This window comes from Sceloporus occidentalis, unplaced genomic scaffold (genome assembly GCF_023333645.1).
Source record: "Sceloporus occidentalis isolate IW3139 unplaced genomic scaffold, rSceOcc1.0.p SCAF_5, whole genome shotgun sequence".
NCBI lineage: Eukaryota > Metazoa > Chordata > Lepidosauria > Squamata > Phrynosomatidae > Sceloporus > Sceloporus occidentalis.
Window position 1 is genome coordinate 53,832,330 of NW_028316985.1, and position 20,581 is coordinate 53,852,910.

Here is a 20,581-nt window from a genome sequence, read left to right on the forward strand (position 1 = left end):
ACAATTTGGTGTTTGATGATCTGATATATATCCAAACTTTTTAAAAATATGATTTTTAAAAGTGTCACATTTGGATCATTTTTGTATATGTTTTGATAGTCTCTACAGTCCTAGCCAGACTAGGAAATAATTGGTATTTGGACCTGAGTGGCAATTTTGGTATACAACAATACTAATAATACACCTGCAAAGTCAAGCTCCTTATTGGCATGTGGCAGGCTTTCTGAAACTTAGCAGCACTTGGGACTGGTACAAAAATAAATTGTTCACTTCAGGGCCATGTCCACATAGGTCTAATATTGCATCTCTCACCCCCTATCATCATGACAATCAGTCTTAATGATGCATGACCCAATCCCCAGTTCTGGAGTGAGCTGTCAGCAGAATGTATGGCCAGTTCAACATAAAATACATTATACCACACTTAAAACAGTTTTTACAAAACCCACATGTTGCTCCAGATCTTTGAAGAGGTCATGGAGACCTCCAAAGAGACACCAGGTGGCTGTTTAGAATGCACCCCACTATGCCACTCACTGCTGCCACCACTGATATGGATCACTCTCTCTGAGATCAGAAAGAGGTGCCCAGCCATGTAATCGACAGTGGACACCTCGTTTTTGGTCTCAAAGGAAGCAATCCGCACTGGTGCTAGTGGCATCAGTTAGCATAGCAGGATGTGCATGTGAACAGACACCAGATATTGTTCTGGAAGAGCAGGTAATGGGGGGACACCAGAGCAGCTTTGGGGCCAGAATACTCTGGGCTGCTCCTTGCAAACAGGACCCAGATAAATAGTATGATCAGATATTCAGTGAGGCCCTGACTACATGAGGAAGGGCTTTCTCATTCCCTTCAAAATAGATATCTGGCTCTCTCTTTCTCTTTCAACCTTCCCACAGGTAGCCAAGACTGTCCTGTTTCATTTGGTCTTTGGTCTTTAAAACTAGTGTGTCTTTGAAGACTTTTCTAATTGTGTGTTTAAAATAATAATAATAATAAAATGTCAGGCCAAGAGGTGGTAATCAATGTGTGGGCATGTGCCTTCAAGTTGCCTGTTGACTTACAGTGTCCACATGGCTTTCATATGGTTTTCTTAGGCAAGGAATCTATCCTCTGAAATATAGTTTACAACACCTGACACTACAAAAAATAAATAAATAAATAAATAAATAAATAAATAAATAAATATAAAAATAAATAAAAGTCATCCACTTAAGCCCATTTTTTTCCAATATAAAATTACATTCAGATGTAGTAGTGGAAATCAACTTGTGTTTATCTCTTCCATTTAATGTGACCCATAGTATTGCCATGGTAGCAGCCTACTCCTGAAAACATTGGTACCTTACTATTGTGAATGACATCATCTCAGTTTAGATTGCTATGTGATCCAATACCTGGTATCACACATGTGATTTATCCAGGAAGCATTACTTTCTAGATTGTATAATTCCATCAGTAACATCCCCTCACAACTAGCTCTGATTGGATATAATAAGAAATTATTCACTGCATGATCTCTGGTTGGTGAAAATCATTAAAGTGATAGATCCAAAAGAAAAAAAAACCCATAAATTAGAAGCAGAAAATTGGGGATACAATAGCTGCAAAGAGGATAAAAAAGCTGAAATTTGGGGAAATATTTCATCTTCCACAATCACTAAGAGTTCTACCAAACTTAAAATCAAAATGGAGCATATCACACATCTATGTATGGTATCTTTGTGGTTATTGTTGATAACAGTAAGATGGAATAATGTAAAGAAAATGATATAAATGTTAAGCAGAACATTGAAAAATGGTTTACAAAAAGAAAGGACCAAGAAAAATATATATGCAGAATTAAAGATATTCTAGACCAAAGGTATGTCTACATGGGCCAAATGAAGTGATTCTGCCTCGTCCTCACAGTGACCTGTCCACATGATGCAGGGCCCAATCCCTGATTTAAATGTGGACTATCTTCACAATGGAAAGCCAGTTCCACACTGAAGCTACCTTTTCCCACCCTTAAACTGATATTAAAAAACCCTTATATTTTGCACTAGATTTTGCAGGAAAATCCATAGCGCTTCTTAGCAATGCTGGGCTGAGTTGTTTACATTTGCATCTCACTGTGTTCTCCAGTGCCATAGCTGCTGGCATGAGTTGTTCACTTTGAGGCCACAACAAGGTGCTCAGCCATGTGATTGATGCCAGGAGCCTCATTTCTGACCTCAGAGGTGGCAACTTGCACAAGTGGGACACATAGCATCGCTACAGAGTGTGGAGATAATGGGGGAAACTGGGGGCAGTTTTGGGGCCATGATAGTCCAGAGCAGCCCAGAGTATTCTGGTTGGTGTAGACAAGTCCCAAATTTACAAAGCATGGGCCCGATACAGACAGCCACTCTGTGGCGTGGCGGCGGCGATACTAGGGTTAGGGACCGCACACCAACTGCATAGTTCCTAACTGTAGTACGGAGTGGCGATGTACTAATGGCAGCGTCCCGTGTATACGGGTGCTGCCATTGTGACATAAGTGCCGTGCAGCATCTGCATGGCGCCACATGTCACTTATGTCGTGACTGCACCAGTGGCACACTCATGACATCACTCCAGCACCATAAAAAGAACCCAGAAATACCGGGTTCTTTGTACTGTGGAGGGAAGCTGCGCAGTTTGGCAGCTGCGGCTTCCCTCTGGAGGGAAATAGGCTGCCAGCAGGCCACCCTTTTGGGGCAGTCTGTCCCAGGCCCTTGTTGTCTTTGTTAATATAACCATTTTGGGAACTTCTTCACAGTTCAGTAGTAGAGACAAAATGTGTACACAGAATGTCCTGCATAGAATTCCTGGCATATTCACTGAAACAATGTTAGAAAGTAGAAATCTTAAAGATGCATTTGACTTGGACTACTGACTGTCAGGATTTAGTAGACTGCCTTAGACTAGATGGACTAGTGGTCTAACTAAGCATAAGACCATTTCCAAAAAGAAGCTCATAGAATATCAAGTAGTTAGGAGCATATATTTCTCTTAACTATTTATAACTATGCTCACTGATTCAATTGCCTTCTGTGATTTGAAGTACCAGCTCAAATAAATGTCTTTGTTGAGATTTCTTTGCATGTGATCTGTCCAGAGTGGACCTCAGATCCTTAAAACTTGTTTTATATCCCCCCTCCAGATTCTTGTTTTGAACACCTAATGTTGTGTTGTCTCAATTATTTTCAATATGCTGCATGCTCCCAGTAAATGGAAAATTATACACAAAAACTGCCTACAACATGCCTGTTCTTGGATCAAATTTTGACTCAGTCCACCAAGAATACAAAGCCAAATTACTCTATAACAACAGCTGAAAGAGAGAGAGAGAAATATAAAAAGAAATGTAACAATTAATTTCATTCATAGATTCAAGTCACTAGTTTTTCCTTCTTACTCACTATAGTGTCATCAATCAGTATGTAATGTGTCATCCAAAAGGGTTTCTTCATATGAGGGACATCATATTATCGCTGTGTTTCAAAAGGAAGCATGCTACATTAGTTTGTTTTTTGGATTGTCAGTCTTTTTCTTTTTCCTTTGCAAAAAAACATGTTTTGAATTATTGAATCTCATGTCTGGTTTGGAAGGAATTCAAAAGATAACTGCAACAGTGATTAATGGATTATAAGACAAATTGTAATATCAAAATGGGAATGTACTAATAGGCCTGCACCAAATGTTTACCTGCTTAACTTTTTGAGCAAAAGTAGACCTGGGAGGACAAAAGGGTTTTGATGATGACAAAGAATCATGGAAACCATTATCTGGTAACATAAATGTACCAGTGAAGGCAGTGCAAGCTAAACTGAAAATGATCCCTCTCAAATGATAATTCTTGTATGAGCTTGGATCATTCATTGCCCTCACTCTGTGTGGACAAATACTTACACTTTCACTGATTTGACACAATTCCTGAGCATTTGCTAGGAGTGGATGCTGCTTTACATGGAAGGCTGAACAAATCGATTTCTCATTGGTGTCACTATCTTTTCTTTTTACCTATAATTACTCTGTTTCACATTCATTTGTGATTTAAAAGCAAAAACAAAATTGTGTTTGCATTATAAATATTTGTTTCTTTATATCCCACCTTTCTTTGAACAGCTTACAAGGTGAACACAAGATACAACCATTTTGCCAAAACAAAAATATTTTCCTTAAGTGCACCCTTACTAAAAGTATCCCATCAGAGATTCCACCTAATTTTGAACAAGCATCTTCACATAAGAGGCATGTATGTTTTTTTTATTATAATCTTTATTGAAATTATTTACAACATAAAAAGGGCAGTACCAAAGCATTCCAAATTCTTATTCCAATATTTCTTAACCCTCCCCTCCCCCACCCCACCCCCTCACTTTCTATTTCACTTACTGCTTATTTATTAGCTATAAAATCTCTATTTCTCAAAGATCTATCATCCTTACTTCCTTATCTCATCGTCTTTCATTCTATTTTGCTTAAATCCTAAGTTTATACAATAATTAACTCTTTATCTATAATACTACACAGCAACGGTATCACGTATCTAACGTAGTTTCCCTTCACACCTTATTACCTTATTTAACCTTTCCCTTTTGAAACAATTCTCTTATTCTCGACCAAGTTAAATTATCTTCTCACATTTCATCTTTTAATTTCAAAGTTATGGTATCCATTTCTATGATTTCTAAACACTTTCCTAACCAATCCTCCACTTTCGGCACTTCCTTATTTCTCCAGACTTTGGCAATTGTTATTCTGGCAGCAGTGATTAAATATAATAATGGTTTCAATTTTGGTCTTAAATCCTTGTTTTCTACTATGTTTAAAAGACAGAGGACCAGAGGGAATTCCAATTGTAAAATTATTTCAATTTTCTTGTGTACTTCTCTCCAGAATTTTTTTATCAGAGGACAACTCCACCACATGTGAAAAAAACTTCCCGTAGTTTGTTCACATTTCCAACATTTTCCTTTATAATTTTTATATATTTTCGCTAATCTGTTCGGTGTCATATACCATCTGTGCATCATTTTGTAAAAAATTTCTTTTAGATCCATACACAATGTAAATTTTAAATCCTGTCCCCAAGCTCTTTTCTATGCCTCGTACTGTATGTTCTTCCCTATGTTCTGTGCCCATACAATCATACAATGCTTAATTTGTTCTTGTTCCAATTCAAGCCTCAAAATTAGATTATAGAAATTTGTTATTTTTTTCTTATCCTTATCCATCCATATTACATCCAATTCTGTTTTCTTTAACGTTATACCAACATTTTTTCTGTCTGCTTTATATTTTTCCGTTAATTGATAATATAAGTACCAATCTATTTTAATTCCCTCTTTTAGCATTTCTTCCCTAGATTTCATTGTAATTTTTCCCTCTATTATCTTTACATAATCTTTATATTTCAGCCAATCTCTTCCCTCAATTCTGCCCTTCTTTAATATTGCTTCATGAGGAGAAGCCCAATCTGGTAACTTTGTATAATATTTTTCCTTGTATTTTATCCATACTTTATATAATGCTTTCCTTACAATATGCTCTTTGAATTCCTTGTTTAGTTCAACTTTATTCCACCACATGTAGGCGTGCCACCCGTATCTTAGATTAAATCCCTCTAAATCTAATAATTGCTCATCCTTTAATTCCACCCATTTTGTTATCCATTCCAAGCAACATGCATAAAAATATAATTTCAAATTTGGCATCCCTAATCCTCCTCTTTCTTTGCTGTCCGTTAATATTGTCCAATTGATTCTGGCTTTCCTTCTCGCCCACACAAATCTTTTTAGATCCCTATCCCATGTAGTGAAGATCCCCTCATTATGAATTATTGGTAAATTTTGAAATAAAAATAGGATTTTTGGTAAAACACTCATTTTTATTAGAGCAATTCTTCCAAATAATGATAATTGTAATTTATTCCATTTTTCCAAATTGTTTTTTATATCCTGCCAACTCTTTTTGTAATTATTATCAAACAGATCCTATTTTTCTTTGTTATATAAATCCCTAAGTATTTAACTTTTTGTTGAATTTTTATCCCTGTTTTCCCATATAATATCTCCTGTCTCTTTTTTGTCATATTACAGGTAATCATCGCTGATTTGTCAGCATGTATGTTTTGATACATACTGAAGATATTAAAATGCTATAAATGAGTGATGAACACATTAGTTTTACCTTGATAGACAGTTATTCATTGTCTAAAAGTGAATAATAAATAAACACATTAGTCTACTCTTGTCTGTTCCCTAAACAATGCTGTAGCTGTCACAAAATTTTACCTGTCATAATTGTGCAACTCATAATAGCAGCATGCCAATCTTTATGGGCCTCCAGTTACATACCCTCCAACATCTCACTAATGTAAACCAGGAAACTGTGTGATCAAACAACATACCAGTGTGGTCTAGAGGCCTAAAATTATTTATGAATAAGAAGAGACAGCTTAGTAAACATTGCAGCTGTTTGCTTTTTTCTTAGCCTACAGGGAAACACAAGATTCTGCCATTCCTTTCTTCTCTTCCCATTGAGTTCATCAAGTGCAAACTGTTTTTATCATTTGATCTCAGTTTGCAGCAGCTGAACTAAGCTGAAGACAAGGGGGGGGGAGTGGGAAATGGAGAAAGAAACTGGGACATTTTAAAAACATCTGAAAAAGTGGGATTACAGAAAATTAATCTGTACTGCCCTTGTCAAATCAAGACAGTTGATTTGACAGGGACAAATCAAAGGATTCATCAATCAGTGTTTCCTCATGAATCTAACTGGTATATCAATTTGTTGACAGGATGTCTATTCTTTAGAAGCCATTAGGTCTACAGATTAGGCAAACAAGGAAAAAACAAAAATTGACTAGAGGTACTTTATGTGTAAGATATACTGTCTTGGGATAGCCTCTTCAAAAATTGAGTTTGGGTTCTTAGATTACCCTATTTTCCCCCTCTATGTTGCCCATTAAACAATTAGCATGTGCAAAAACATGAAACTCCCTTAATTTTGAATTCGGGAGGGATGCCAACTATATGATAGGCTTCAACTAATTACTGGAATACACAAATACTGATAGCATTGCAATGAGTATGGAAACAGCTGAGTTAGGATATCCCTGGCAGAAAAATCAAAGTAGCATTATGCAGCTGAACTTTGTGCAAGAGGTTGCAGAATATATGAAATTTGTTGATTTAAGGTTTTTCAATGAACCTGATATATCATCATGCACTCAAATTAAACTTGATAGGATTGTATATGGAAGAATCAGAAGGAAGGCCTTGCTCCGGCTAATCTAACACTCAGCAGCATGAACAATTTAGAGCAAATAGGCTGTCAGGATTCTGCACCACATCTTATGCCCTTAAGTAGAAATGAAATATGATCAAGAAGATAATGACTGAATAAACAAATAAAAAATGTCCCAATGGGGCGGGTAGAAGGTATATGGCTTGGAACATTGCTAATGGCTGACTTCACTGTATTACACCAGGGAACTGAGGTTGAATAAAATATGTTTAGCCTGGATCTGAACTGCCAGCCTCCACCCTTTGATTAAAAATAAAAATCGTTGTATCATGACATTCAGCTTCCTCAAATCTACAGCCCTGATGAAAAAGCATTTTATAGAGCGCTACACTGCATTACATTTCAGACATAATGGGTTATGCCTAGTTTTCTCCTATGTAAATGGGTGTTGTAAATGATTGTTTGCATGCAGCTTCATATCCCTTATGAAATATTATGGAGAAATAAATAAAAGATGAAAGCTGCAAAATATATTGCTTAACCAATACTAGGCAGTGGAGTCTCTAATGAAAAAGTGCTGAATCATTATCTGGGAGCTGACATAATTTCAGATTCATAACTTCCACAATTTTTATGCTTACAGCTGACTAGGAAGGACCAATCACAGTAGCAATAAGGCTGCTTTTACATTTCAAAGAAATTGAGTTTAAGGTATTAACTATTTCTTATTCACATCATAACTTGTTGATAAAACATAATGTAAAACATTCATATTCGTATAACTGAAGCTCACTAAGAAGAAATTTATAATGATATTTAAGTTAACTATGGTAATATCCAGATAAATCACTGTAGTGTAGTAGTCTGAGTAATTATGACTCTGGAGGCCAGCGGTCAAACCCCCATTCAGCCATGGAAACCCACTGGGTGACCTTAGGCAAGTCATAGGCGTGGTACAGACAGACAGCTCCGTGCTGCTTGTCTTTCCCCCTTGTTGGTGCTGCAATAGCCACACAGCATGGTACCGATGTGCTGCCAAAAAGAAGCTGCTCAAAGCGGCTTCTTTTTTGCAGCGCCATAAGGGGGAAGAGCGCCACCATGATGTCACTTCCTGGAAGTGACATCCAAATGCTATGTGGTGGCAACATCATCATGGTGGCTGCCGTGTGGACAGGAGGCCGCCATGATGACAGAGTCCGGACAGACTAGGGTTCCAGAGCATGCAATTGGTGCACACTCCAGAACCCTAGAATCAGTACAGACACTCCACTCCCTGCCACTCTGTACCAGGCCAGCCTCAGAGGAAGTCAATCATAATTCCCCTCTGAACAAATTGTGCCATAAAAACCCCATGTGAGGTTTGCCTTAAAGCCACCTTAAGCCAGAAGCAATTTGAAAGCGCACAACAACAAAAATCCATACAATTGTCATACACTTTGTATTTATATTTATTATTTTTCAGATGTACCATCACAACTTTTATATTGTGTTACAAAGTCACAGTTGGAAATGTAGAAGTGAAAGCAAAATGGCTTTAAAGAACATACATTACAGACTTCAAGCAATTGTTAATTGAATTCCACTAAAACCCAGAATGTGCAGTGATTAATGTGCTCCTAACAACAGAAAAGAATGAGTCATTCTAAAGCACAAGAGGGTTGATTAACAGTACAATTTATCTTTCATTTTAAGAGTGGAGTTTTTGTTGTGTATTTACCTTACTCAGAGAGATCATTTCAAATGTCACTCAACCCAGAACTTTGTTCTGACTCAGGATTGATTATTTTGACCTATCATTCTCATTTTTTAAACTTTTATATGAAGGTCCAGTTACCACTAGCAATTTTATGAGACGCCACTGATAGCTTGTCTAAGCTGCCTGACATGTAAGTAGTTGAAATCTAAAGCACCTTCGTCTCTTTTTCCCCACAGAAATAATTGAACATTGTAAATAAAAGTCAATATTTCAAACGATGACAAAAGAAAAATCAAAATATACCATTCTTAATATGGAATGCTCAAGGCTTATTTGCTTCATCAATGACTTCCAACAGTATGTAGAACTCTGTATGTCCTAAGAGCCTGTCTTCTTTTTATGGGAAGAGGAACACGAAAATCTGGAATCCATCTGGGTGATAGACTTCCTCACTTCAAAGAGAACAGTAAGAAGCGTTATATCCCGGATTTTGAATCACAGTTGGACATTTGTAAGCATTTGAACATCCCCTAATATATTTATTAATCCAGCTATAGTTTGATGTACATTAGGCACTAACAGAAGTGGACATGGTTACGATGACATACACTGGATTAAGTAGTGTGAATGACATGTACTAGATTACTGCACTACACTGTTATAGCACTGCTATTCCACTTTAACCGCTCTGGCTGCCTCCTGTTGCATTCTGAGATTTTCAGTTAAGGGAGGAGCATTTAGAATTCTGAGCCACAGAGCTCTTAGGGCTCATTGAACTACAAACATCAGAAGGCAGTAGGAGGAAGCCAGAGCAGTAAAAGTGGAATAACAGCACTATAAGAGTGTACTATGGTAATGTGGGTAGACTCAGTCATGTGGAAAGGCATAGGGATTGAGTTTGCTGGAAGAGTGCCACAGCGCCCCTCCCCCCCCTTTCATTTCAAATGGAAACCAAATGTCAAATATGAGTTCTGCCAGTTCAAACAAGATTGGAATCCCCCTTTCATCTTTTATGTATTCCTAAACATCCCTTTCTGCCCTCTCAATTCTGGGGACTCCAGATCTTGTCTAGCTGTTATAAAGTCCATGAAATATTCTTGATCAAAAGCAATATCTCTCATATCTCAAATAACAAAACAAACTTTCTACTTTGGAAACTTTCTCAGGTTTGGTTAATGGACAATCAGGTTTTTGGTTCCCCATGGAAATTCTATGGATTGAGGTGGCTTTATGAGTATAAATAGCACCCCAAAACTGAGCCTTTTTGCTGCAGTAGACCCCCCTGCATGTACAGTGACTGTCACCCTCAGGCTTCACTCTGAGTTTCTTTGTCTACTTTACAAAGCCTGCATTCTCAAGCCTTGAGGCTTGAGCTTTTCATACTCCCTGGCTTCCCATGGACTCTGTCTTCAAGACAGATAGCTATTACCTCATCTAACTCTAAAACTCCACCATTCCCTTTCACTTTTCTATTTCAGTTAGTTCTCTGTGCTGGCTGTTTGAATGGATTATCCTTGTGTGTGTTCTTTTATATTTCACCTAATAAAAGTTCATGTAGTTCCATGCCTGCAACCTCTATCAGTTATTACCAATATGGCTGGTACTCAGTTCCTGCATATGTAACCCCCTCTCACAAAGCCAAGCTAAATATTCCCCAAATTAATTAAAGATAGATTGCTACTGTCAGCAGAGGCTCCCCAAACCCCACACATTTAGAGTAACACTGGTTCCAGTTTTAAGATGATAAATATAGGCCCGGTACATACCTGGGGTTTTGTCCGGTGCAGCAACGGCGGCTTTTTTTCCTGCAGAGAGAAGCCGTAGCTGCCCAAACATGTGGCTTCCCTCTGCAGGAAAAAGAAGCCGCAAAAAGTGGGTTCTTTTTCTGCCGCACCAGTTACGTCTGAGTGTGTCCGTTACATCATAATGGCAGCACCCGTGTACATGGGTCACTGGCATTATGCCACTGCCAGTACATGCTACGGTTAGAGACCATGCAGTTGCTGCACAGTCCCATAACCCTAGCACAGTGCGAGCATGGCACTTTTGCACTGTCTGTACCCCACCATAGCTATGTTAAACCAGACCCAAGGGCTGATTCATTGTGTTAGAAGAGTAACCCTCTATATACCCATGGAAAACCCATAAATGAGACATGAAAGTAAGATTACCATCTGGCATATATTCATCACGAACTGCAATAGACAAATGTACTACCTCTGATTCTTGTATTTTGATCTTTATCGTTTGAGATAAACAGTATAATGGCATAGAGGAAGCATGTTAATTGCAAACTCCAGCACATAATCAAGGCAGAATAGAACCATTTTGAGAAAAGAGATGGCAATTATATAACTAGGTAAACAACCTAAAAACGTCAAAACAAGTCACAAGAGTTGATTTACCAGAATGATGGAATCTTTACTTCTTTTCAGTGCTTACAGTGTTACAACCTTTGTATTAAAAATATTTACCAAACTGGTAAATTTACCAGGTATCCAGAACATAATCTAATGTGACAGAGCAGAGCAATAATGCAACTTGTAGATCAGAAGCAAGATGGTATAAAGAGGGTGGGGTTAGGTGATAACCAGGCATTATGGATGGAGTGAGGCAAATTTTGGGCAACCTCTCCAGACAAGCACTTTGCAGCGCGTCCACGACATGCCTTACACATGGCGCGCATAACCATTACGTCGTAGCTGTGCAGCTTCCATATGGAGCTGCACAGCTGCTACGTATATTCACCCTCTTTAGCGCTCTGTGGCGCAGCAAAAAGGAGCCACTTTTTGAGCTCCTTTTCTGCTGCACGGCTGTGCCATGCAATTTGTATGCTGCGGCTCAGCTGTGCAGCAGAGAGAGGTGCTGAGGAGGTGCCTCTTCTGGGCGGTCTGTACCCCGCCCATATCTAGAATCTGAAACCAATTCACCATTTTTTTCCAGACCTTGACAGTGATTTCCTGACATAATGTAGATGTAATAGTCAGACTAACAAAATATTATTTTGCTGGCAATCCCCAAGTGTAAGGATAGTGGATTGATAATGATTGGGATAGTATAGGTAATCAGAGAATATACTATCTCTAGATTATAGAAAGGATGGAAATGAAAAGCATTTTCTTACAGAATGCCAAATTTCAGCATAGAGATTTGTGTTATGCTTCCAGATTTCCCATTATACTAAGAAACAATGCAATAATAGAGTCTCCCACTTAACCCTACCTGAGTCCTATAATGCTACTAGAGTTACTAGATTTCATGGTTACAAACTCTTAACTCTTTCAGTTCCTTGCCCTCATGTACCTCAAGCATGCTGAGTCAGTGTCTCAGTCCTGCAGAGCCAAGTCCCACTAAGGAAGCAGAAGTCCAAGGCAGCAGGGGGAAACAACCAGCAATTTCTTTTTCTCTATAGCCTCCAGACAGTCATGCTCATGCTCTCCTTCTTCTGTTTGGGTGTTGTATAACAAATCCCTTTCAGAAGTCCTGTTTTTATGTCTCAGCCAGGCAAGTCAGCTGTGTTGGATGGAGAACAGTGTTTGCTGAGTCAGGGCATCACTCCTGCAAAGAACTGGTCCCACTGAGGAAGCAGAGGTCTAAGGCAGCAGTTTTAAACAGCAGCTTCTTCCGCCCTACAGCCTCTGTGGTCCTCTCTTTCTCTATGTATGTAAGGTGCCTTGAGTCACTTGGTGAAAGGTGGGGTATAAATAGAACAGAACAGAATCTTTTGTTGATAATGTTATATTACACCTTCTAGTCATTTCCAGCTTATGGCAACTAAGATGAGCCTATAATTGCCTTTGCTTGGCAAGATTTGTTCATAGGTTGGGGTTTTTTTTTCATTGTTGTCCTCTAAGGCTGAGAGAGTGTGACTTCTCCCAGGTTACCCAGTGGCTTTCCATGGCCGAGCAGGGATTCAAACCCTGGCCTCTCAGAGTATCTGACAGGTTACAGACCGCCGAAAAGCGGCGGCCTGCACCCGCCCCTTTCCCCGCTGTATCGGGGCCTCAGCTGCCAGACCGGCAGCCTCCGAGGCCCCGATCCTCCGCTTTGCAGGCTGTGGGGAAGTGGCAAAAGGCCACTTCCCCACAGCCTGGAAAGGGGTGTCCTTGGGGCTTCAAGCCCCAAGGACACCCCAACGGCAGTGGGGACTCCCAGAAAGGGGCCGCTCGGCCCCTTTCTGATTTGCGTTGCTGGTGCAGCCTTCACACAGCTGCACCAGCGACGCAAACCAGGAAGGAGCTCCGTTTCGGAGCTCCTTCCTGCTCCGCCAAAAGGGCGCATTAAGCGCCCTCACGTGGAACAATGGCATCACGTCTGCGCACCTCGTTTGGAGGTGGTGCATTCATGACACCATCATGGCGGTGGCTGTGTGGAACGGCCGCTGCCATTTTGTCCGCGCGGAGAGCGTACTAGGGTTAGAGGGGTGCGGAAGCACCGCCCCTTCCTAACCCTAGTACGCACTCCACGGGTACTTTAATGGCGGTCTGTAACCCGCCTCTGTCTGCTATTCAAACCAGAACACCATGACAGCTCTCCAGCATTACTATTAAGAAATTTTAACATGCTTCAATATCATGACCAGAATCTTCTTGGTAGCATATGGCTAGTTAAATTATGCCTCTCTCTTGTCCTGTTGGTGATGTATGCATACTTTGTGCCTTTTATGAGGATTGACAAGGAGCTAATCAGTAACTCCTTGCACAGTGCCTCCCTCCTGTCCACAAGGCTGCTGTAAAGGATAGGTACCAGTCACCTTGGTCAGGAGGGTGCTGTATGCCAGGAACTATTTGGTTATAGCTGATAAGAAAAAAGAACAGCCATTTTCCTTCCAGATTTCCAGTTTCTCTTTGCTTTCAGGTGCATAAGAGTGCTGGATCGTCCCTGGGCATCTTGAATAATTTCCTGGGTACTAAATAGCAAGGAAATAGGCAAGTACCTTTCTAAGCAGGCTTGCATAATGAGGAAGCTGTCAACCTGCAGAACTAAATGGGTGGAGCATTACACTGTCCTGATTCTTGGTTTGAGGAAAAGGCAGAACATGAGTCAAGTAAATTAACTAATTAATTTGCTAACTAACTAATTAATAAATATCTTGACAATGGGAGAACCATCCAATTTCTTTTCCAGGAGCTGAGATTTGCTACCTGTTATGCGTGATCACTTAAAAGCGACTTCTATTTGGAAGGAAGAATTCTGCTTGCTACTATATATGCATTCATTTGTAGAGACTTGGTCTCAGCCCTAAGGTATAGCAACTGGTTTAATAAGCCACTAAGTATGGAGAAGAATATAAATAGGCAGCAAAGAAAGGTGTGGTGCTAGCTGCATAAGTATTGCAAGGGGAGTAAAGAGAAAATGAACTAGTAATGAAAAATCTTGAGTGTGCTAGCTTCGAATTTTACTGGTGATGTGCAGTTGCTTAATTGCATGCTTTTCTTTGATGATCATATCCCCCAAACAACAGCAACATTATAACACGATGCCATGAAGCATGCCAGAAAGTAAGTGGCTTTTTAGGGAATATTTATACCTTTAGTGCTCTGAAGTATTATTTTTCAGAAGCTGGTACTTCTGGAAATTGAACATGTGACCACTCTCAGGAGCTTGTAAAACTGTTACAGAAATATATTGGTGTTGCTCATGGGCTAGCAAAGGAAGCTCAAAGGAATCTAGTTAAAATGTTACAGCAACATTTTCCTTTCTAACTTTATAGGAACAAGACGCTTCTTCTCTCTATTTAGATTGCACAGTCACTGGATTCATACATTTATTCATCTACTGCTTCAAATAAAACAGTTGCACATAAGATGTCCAAATGCCAGCTACTAGCATTACATCACCCATAGTGGCCACTGAATGAACTTACAGCCTTATTGACTTGGGAATTCTTTCCTCAGACTTAGTGGGCAGTTATTATTACTTTAATCAAATTAAATAAAAATAAGTTTCCAAGAGAAAGCATTATGCTGTGCCTTAAGTGATAAAAATATTCTCCTTTAATTATTCAGAAAATTAAAATGTCTTTGGCTGTATACATCCTTATACTAAAGCTTTAAAAAGCTAATTTTCAGGACTACAGATCCCATAATTCCCCAATCAGTATGGTCAGTTTTACAAGGAAGAACTATTCCCATTACAGTGATACTAAAAGTTTTTTTGAATAACAAAGGATGTGGAAACCTAGATCTCAAGATACTGAAGAACTGCCTCTATTGAAAGTGTTGATGTGATGTCCCTCAAATTCTTCCAAGACCCTTGGCCAATTATAATATACAGTAAATATTGTGGCTCCCTATTTTTTCTATAGCTTTGATTTTAATCCAAGACAGAGAACACATTCCTTCCTCCCCCTCTCTGGATGCTAAAGTAGGAAGAGTTATTTTTTCCACCCAATTTCCCTTCTAGATAATGGCAGCTTTCTTTTCCACACATTCTTCCCCTTCCTCTTTGGTCATGAGTGGAAAGATATATCTCCCTTTTCCCTTCCTGATGTATTGAAACTTGTTATAATGCATCTGAGGCCCTTAGAAGGAGGGGGAGAGGAGGACGATGGAGAGTCATATCAACCACCATTGGGTAGAATTCATGGGGTGTTGCAAATAAATTGGTGGGGCTAGAGAAGCTTACAGATGAGGGTTTTTTTTTTCCACATTACCCAGTTGTAGTGCTATTATTTCTCATTAACTACCATGTTAATATCCTTTGGAATTTGATGATTTTCAATTTAGGGAAGGGTATTTAGAATTCTCAACCAGAGAGCTCTAATATCTCAATATACTACAGCCACTAGGATTCCATAAGATGCAGCCATGGCAATTAAAGTGGAATTATTGTGTTATAGCTGGGTAGTGTGAAATGGCCATGAGACAGCTTGTATCTCTTGAAGGATTTATTTTTCCTCAACTATTCTCAGCTTCTATTTCTAATTACCACTCTCAACTTCAACTGATCCTGTCTGGGAGAATCCTTAAAGACAATACATGGAAACTTTGTATGTGTTAACAGATAGCTGTTCTACAGGTATAAAGCGAGCAGGGGGGACTCACACACAGTCTTAAGGGGCTTCTGCTTTGGTTGATTTCAGAACAAAAGAATACACATGGTCTAATTCTTGGACATTAACGTTTAAGAGTCTTGGATATGTATATTGGTCACCCTAGAAAATCCCTTAATCTCTTCTTAGTTTTATAGGAAACCTTCTTGGGAAGATGTTTCATTCATGTGCAATGAATTTGCTAGCTGAAATCTTGTTCATATATTTTCCCTATGACTCCCATTGTTAGTCAACAAACTTTGAAACGTTATGTGCACTCACTCAAATTCTCTAGAAAAATAAAGAAGTTAAGCTATATTTGCACATAAAATGACTATTATGTCCTTTCTCCAGAACTAACAATGGTTCTAACTCTGCTTGAGTGTCTTCATGTTAAGGATTTTGAGTAATGTGTTAGAAGTAATGAAATGAAATGAAATGTAACCCAAGATTTTTTGGAGGGGAGGGGCTGGGGTGCCAAGGAGACCATTACATTCCTGCTGCTAGTACTGAAATGACTCCACACCTTTTATTTGTTACTTTTGAAGTGGACAAAAACATATATTGAGAGGCATTTTGAGGATCTATTTTTCAAATGTTAAGCTATTTTTATCCCACCCCCAGACAAGAAAGATATGAAGAACATAATGACTAATGTAACTAGCTGCATTAAACACTATAATAAGTAATAAGAATGCTTCCTCTTAAAACTGTATATTTAAAAAAAATATATTTTAGACAGTAATATATTCTCTGTCAGCCTTCCAAGGCTCTTGAGGTGAGGCATATTTAAAATAATACATACATGAAAACTTTTTAAGAGGAGAAACAGATGGTGTCTTTGCGATGGCTTCTTGGCAACATGAAGGCATATTGTTTAGATGACACACACCCCCAAATTGGCAGGAAGCCTCCATGAAGCTGTCTGCCCTACCACAGCAGGCAGCTTTGTGGTGCTCTGGCAACAGGGCATTTATACAATGCATGCCACAGGAGCACAAAAAAGCTGTGGTAGTGGCTGCAGAAAAGCCGGCTTTTTGCCGGCTCTAAAAGCAACAGCTTTTTACTGCTTCCTTTTGGACTGGATAAAAGACAGATTAGACCCATGTCTGTGGTTGCCGCATCCCTGATCCAGCCATCATAACTGGTGTCAAGCCACCCCTTCAGGTCCATCTGTTTCAGCCCTAAAGCAAACTGAAATATTCCTTATAATAATTAAAAATATACGTTTCATTGGCGGGTTACATACCACCATTTGGGATGTCCTCAGGACGTCCCAGTTTAAAAAAGAGGCGTCTCTTCTAGAAGCCCCTACTCCTGTTACGGATTCTGTCCATAACAAATGGCGGCGGCCGTTCCACATGGCCGCCTCCATCTTGACGTAACGGACGCTCTGCCTCTGCATGTCGCATGGCACTTATGACGTCACGAGTGCGCCATTGGCGCCTCGCGGCGTCATAACTGCACAGCAGGAAGAAGCTCCATTTTGGAGCTTCTTTTTTGCTCCGTGCAGGAGTCGCACGGTTTGGCTGCTGCAGCTCCCTCACGGAGCAAACAGCAGTGCCAGCAGACCGCCGCAAAGCAGTGGTCTGTAACGCACCATAGATTTCTTTTCTGTGTTTTATAACAAGAATGGCTCAGAACAGAATATCGGCATACTCTTTTTCTACTGGCAACAACTCTGTAAGCCTGAGAGATTCCTGGCATGTCTGAATGTGACCCTGGGTCCTCCCTTATACTAGTCCTCCATTTTAAACACTGTCACACTGGCTGTCCACACTGACTAATTCCATGGGATCTTGGTGAACCCAGAAACAGTGGAAATAATGCAATCATGTATTCCAGAGTTTGGGCATCTTCTTTATAAGGATCTTGTGTTAAATTTTGTTTTTCCTTTGAAAGGTGTAACTTCACTGAGTACAAGATATTCATGTGCCTTCAAAGGAAAAACTTTCGTCTTCAAAAGAAAAACTTCAAAAAAGAAAAAAAAACCTCCCTTTCTTTGTAGACTTGGTTGCACTACTAGTTTTTGCATTTCTTTTTTACTCTTTTAACCATGTTGTGGAGCTTTAAAACATAGCAATATAAATAACCTTCTGTCTTTTTAAAATGTCAAAATCCTAGAAGAATCTTGTCTTCAGAGCCATTTTGTCATCAAAGAGGACTACAAATGGACACTTGTGCAAAATGTAACCCTTATGTAGGTTAATCATATTTACACTCAAATCCGTTGTTCAGGAATATGATGCTACATGCATAAATGCCTTTGATTATGATCATAATAATTCCCTGGAAAGTGGAGTTTACAATGTAACTAATTAACTGTAATGCAGCTCCCTGTACTGTATGGGGTCAGATCAAAGCCCATTGAAGCAACTAAAGTGTCTGTTAAGCTCAACAGCTTTGGATCAGCCTGAGACAATGTATCAAATGAAAATTGAAAATGCATTGCTCTACTGTCAATCAAAGTCAAGCACCGATGAGCAGGGATGAACAGTGTCACTCAGTTCTGCTCTACTGTTTGCAGTGATGTAATGTAAATATTGAAGAAAAGGTGCTTATCATTAAAGTCCCCAAGTTGCATATCCCAGAAGAGTCCAAAACTGTTGATTCAGGTCTATCTATCTTTCTGTGCGGAAAATATTTCTATGTTGAAATACTATTTTCTGCAGAGAAAAGGCTGTTTCTTGTACAGAAAATGCTGTCATTAGGGACTTATTCTAAGGCAATGATACTCAAAGCGCTGACCCTTGAACCATTGAGTGCTGGTCCCTGGTAAGATTCCAAAAAGAAAGAAAAAAGAATTGGAACTAAAAGGGCAAAAGTATGGTGCTGTTTCTTGCATAACAGATGATAAAATCCTGACCCCCACCCTCAGAAAGACTGAGAATCACTGCTCTAAACAAGATTTGCACATAATTGTTTTGCACAGCAAATGCTTGTGTGTTCACACACGAAACAATATTTTCAGTGCAGAAAATATTCTGTGCAGAAATTGCTTTTTTTCTAAGCAAAACAATCACATGTGGATTTTGCACAGAGTAAGTCCCAAATTGTGAATAGTCTTCTAACACTGTGCAGTTCTCAAATAATTAGTTACAGCAGGAAGAAAATGTTAAAATTACTAATTGGTTCATTTGAGAAGAAAATTAGTGAACATTTGCATCTTTAGTATATATTCATACAAAAATATTCTCCCCTTTGGGTGAGCTTATGAAAGTTGTTGCTTTAAAATGTATACCTTAACTGGTATTATATTGTTCCCATACAAAAGTAAGCAAAGCAAAAGGAAAACAGAAAGTTTTCACATGCCAAAGTGATATAGCATCCTTTGCTGAGCCTAGTTCTAAAGTAAGAATGGGCAAAACATTTGTTGTGTTTTGAATTTTTCAATTGCAAAAAATTGCAAATTTGCAAAGGGAAAACTGGCATTTTTCCTAGATCGACAACATAACAGTAACCGTCTTTGCTTCAAAATCCCTACATTTGTGAAACTTGAAAAGCCTTACATAAAAATATGAACATTAAACTATATGATTACTTGGCAAATTTGCATAACAAAAATGCATACATTTCATAATCCTAAATTCATTTTAACTAGTTGGGAAAATGCACACAATAGAAAATACACGTGCATTTCTATGAAAGAAATGAAGAAATCTTACCACAAGAGGTGGGACAAAGATAGAAAAAAGAACAGCAGTGGCAAAATTAAATTGTCAAGGAGAAAAAAGTCACTAGATTTGCACATCTCATTTTCAGACTGAATATGTTGGGATGGGGTGTCTATTAGCCATGAAGCAGCTTCACTAAAATAGCTTCCACTTGAGGATTCTGTATGTACTCATGTATAAATCAAAGGATTTTGAGCAAAAAAAATTAACCTGAAAAATTTGGGTCAATTTATGCATTGGTCAACGAAGTGACAAGAGACAGAAGTGAGGAGTTCGTCTTGGCACGGCTGGGCAAGGAGGCAGCATTCCCACCCTGTTAATCTTCCCTTGTCCAAACCAAGGCTTATATATTATAAAATAAAAAAATAAAAATAAATAAACTATTATTATTATTATTATATTATGGCCCAAGTAAAAATGTCCACCACAGTCTCACTGCACAGAGGCTTATACAGTCAGTATGAACCTATTATAAATAACCACCACAGTCTTTCTTTGGGCTCCCCCACATTGCTGCTGAATGCCACTCAGGTTGAAAATGTAGGTGGGGAAGGAGAGTAGGTTGCCTTAAGTTTGGGCATGGCAGTGTAAATGGGCTAGGAACTCTGCTTCTATGTCAAGAAGGAGGAGGAGGGTAGATGGCCTTAAATTTGGGCATCAGAGTATAAATGGGCTAGGAATGCTGCTTCCATACTTCTTGCAACTTCATCTTCTCACTTCCTTTGTGCTGGGTTACTAAGGCCCGGTACACACCGCCAGAATGTGACGTCCTGGTGGTGATAGTAGGGCTCGGGACCACACACCAACTGTACAGTCCCGAGCCCTACTACTTGTGGGTGGTGGAGTAATGGTGGCATCCCGTCCACACGGGCACTGCTATTTTAAGGTAACAGACACACAGTATCTGCACATCATGGC

At 39.2% G+C, this 20,581-nt stretch overlaps 1 pseudogene; it reads right to left on the reverse strand.

Annotated features, from left to right (window-relative positions):
• Positions 1-13,344, reverse strand: part of LOC149312166 (dual specificity protein phosphatase 5 pseudogene) — a 99,088-nt pseudogene extending 85,744 nt beyond the window's left edge.
• Between the last annotated feature and the right edge of the window lie 7,237 nt (positions 13,345-20,581).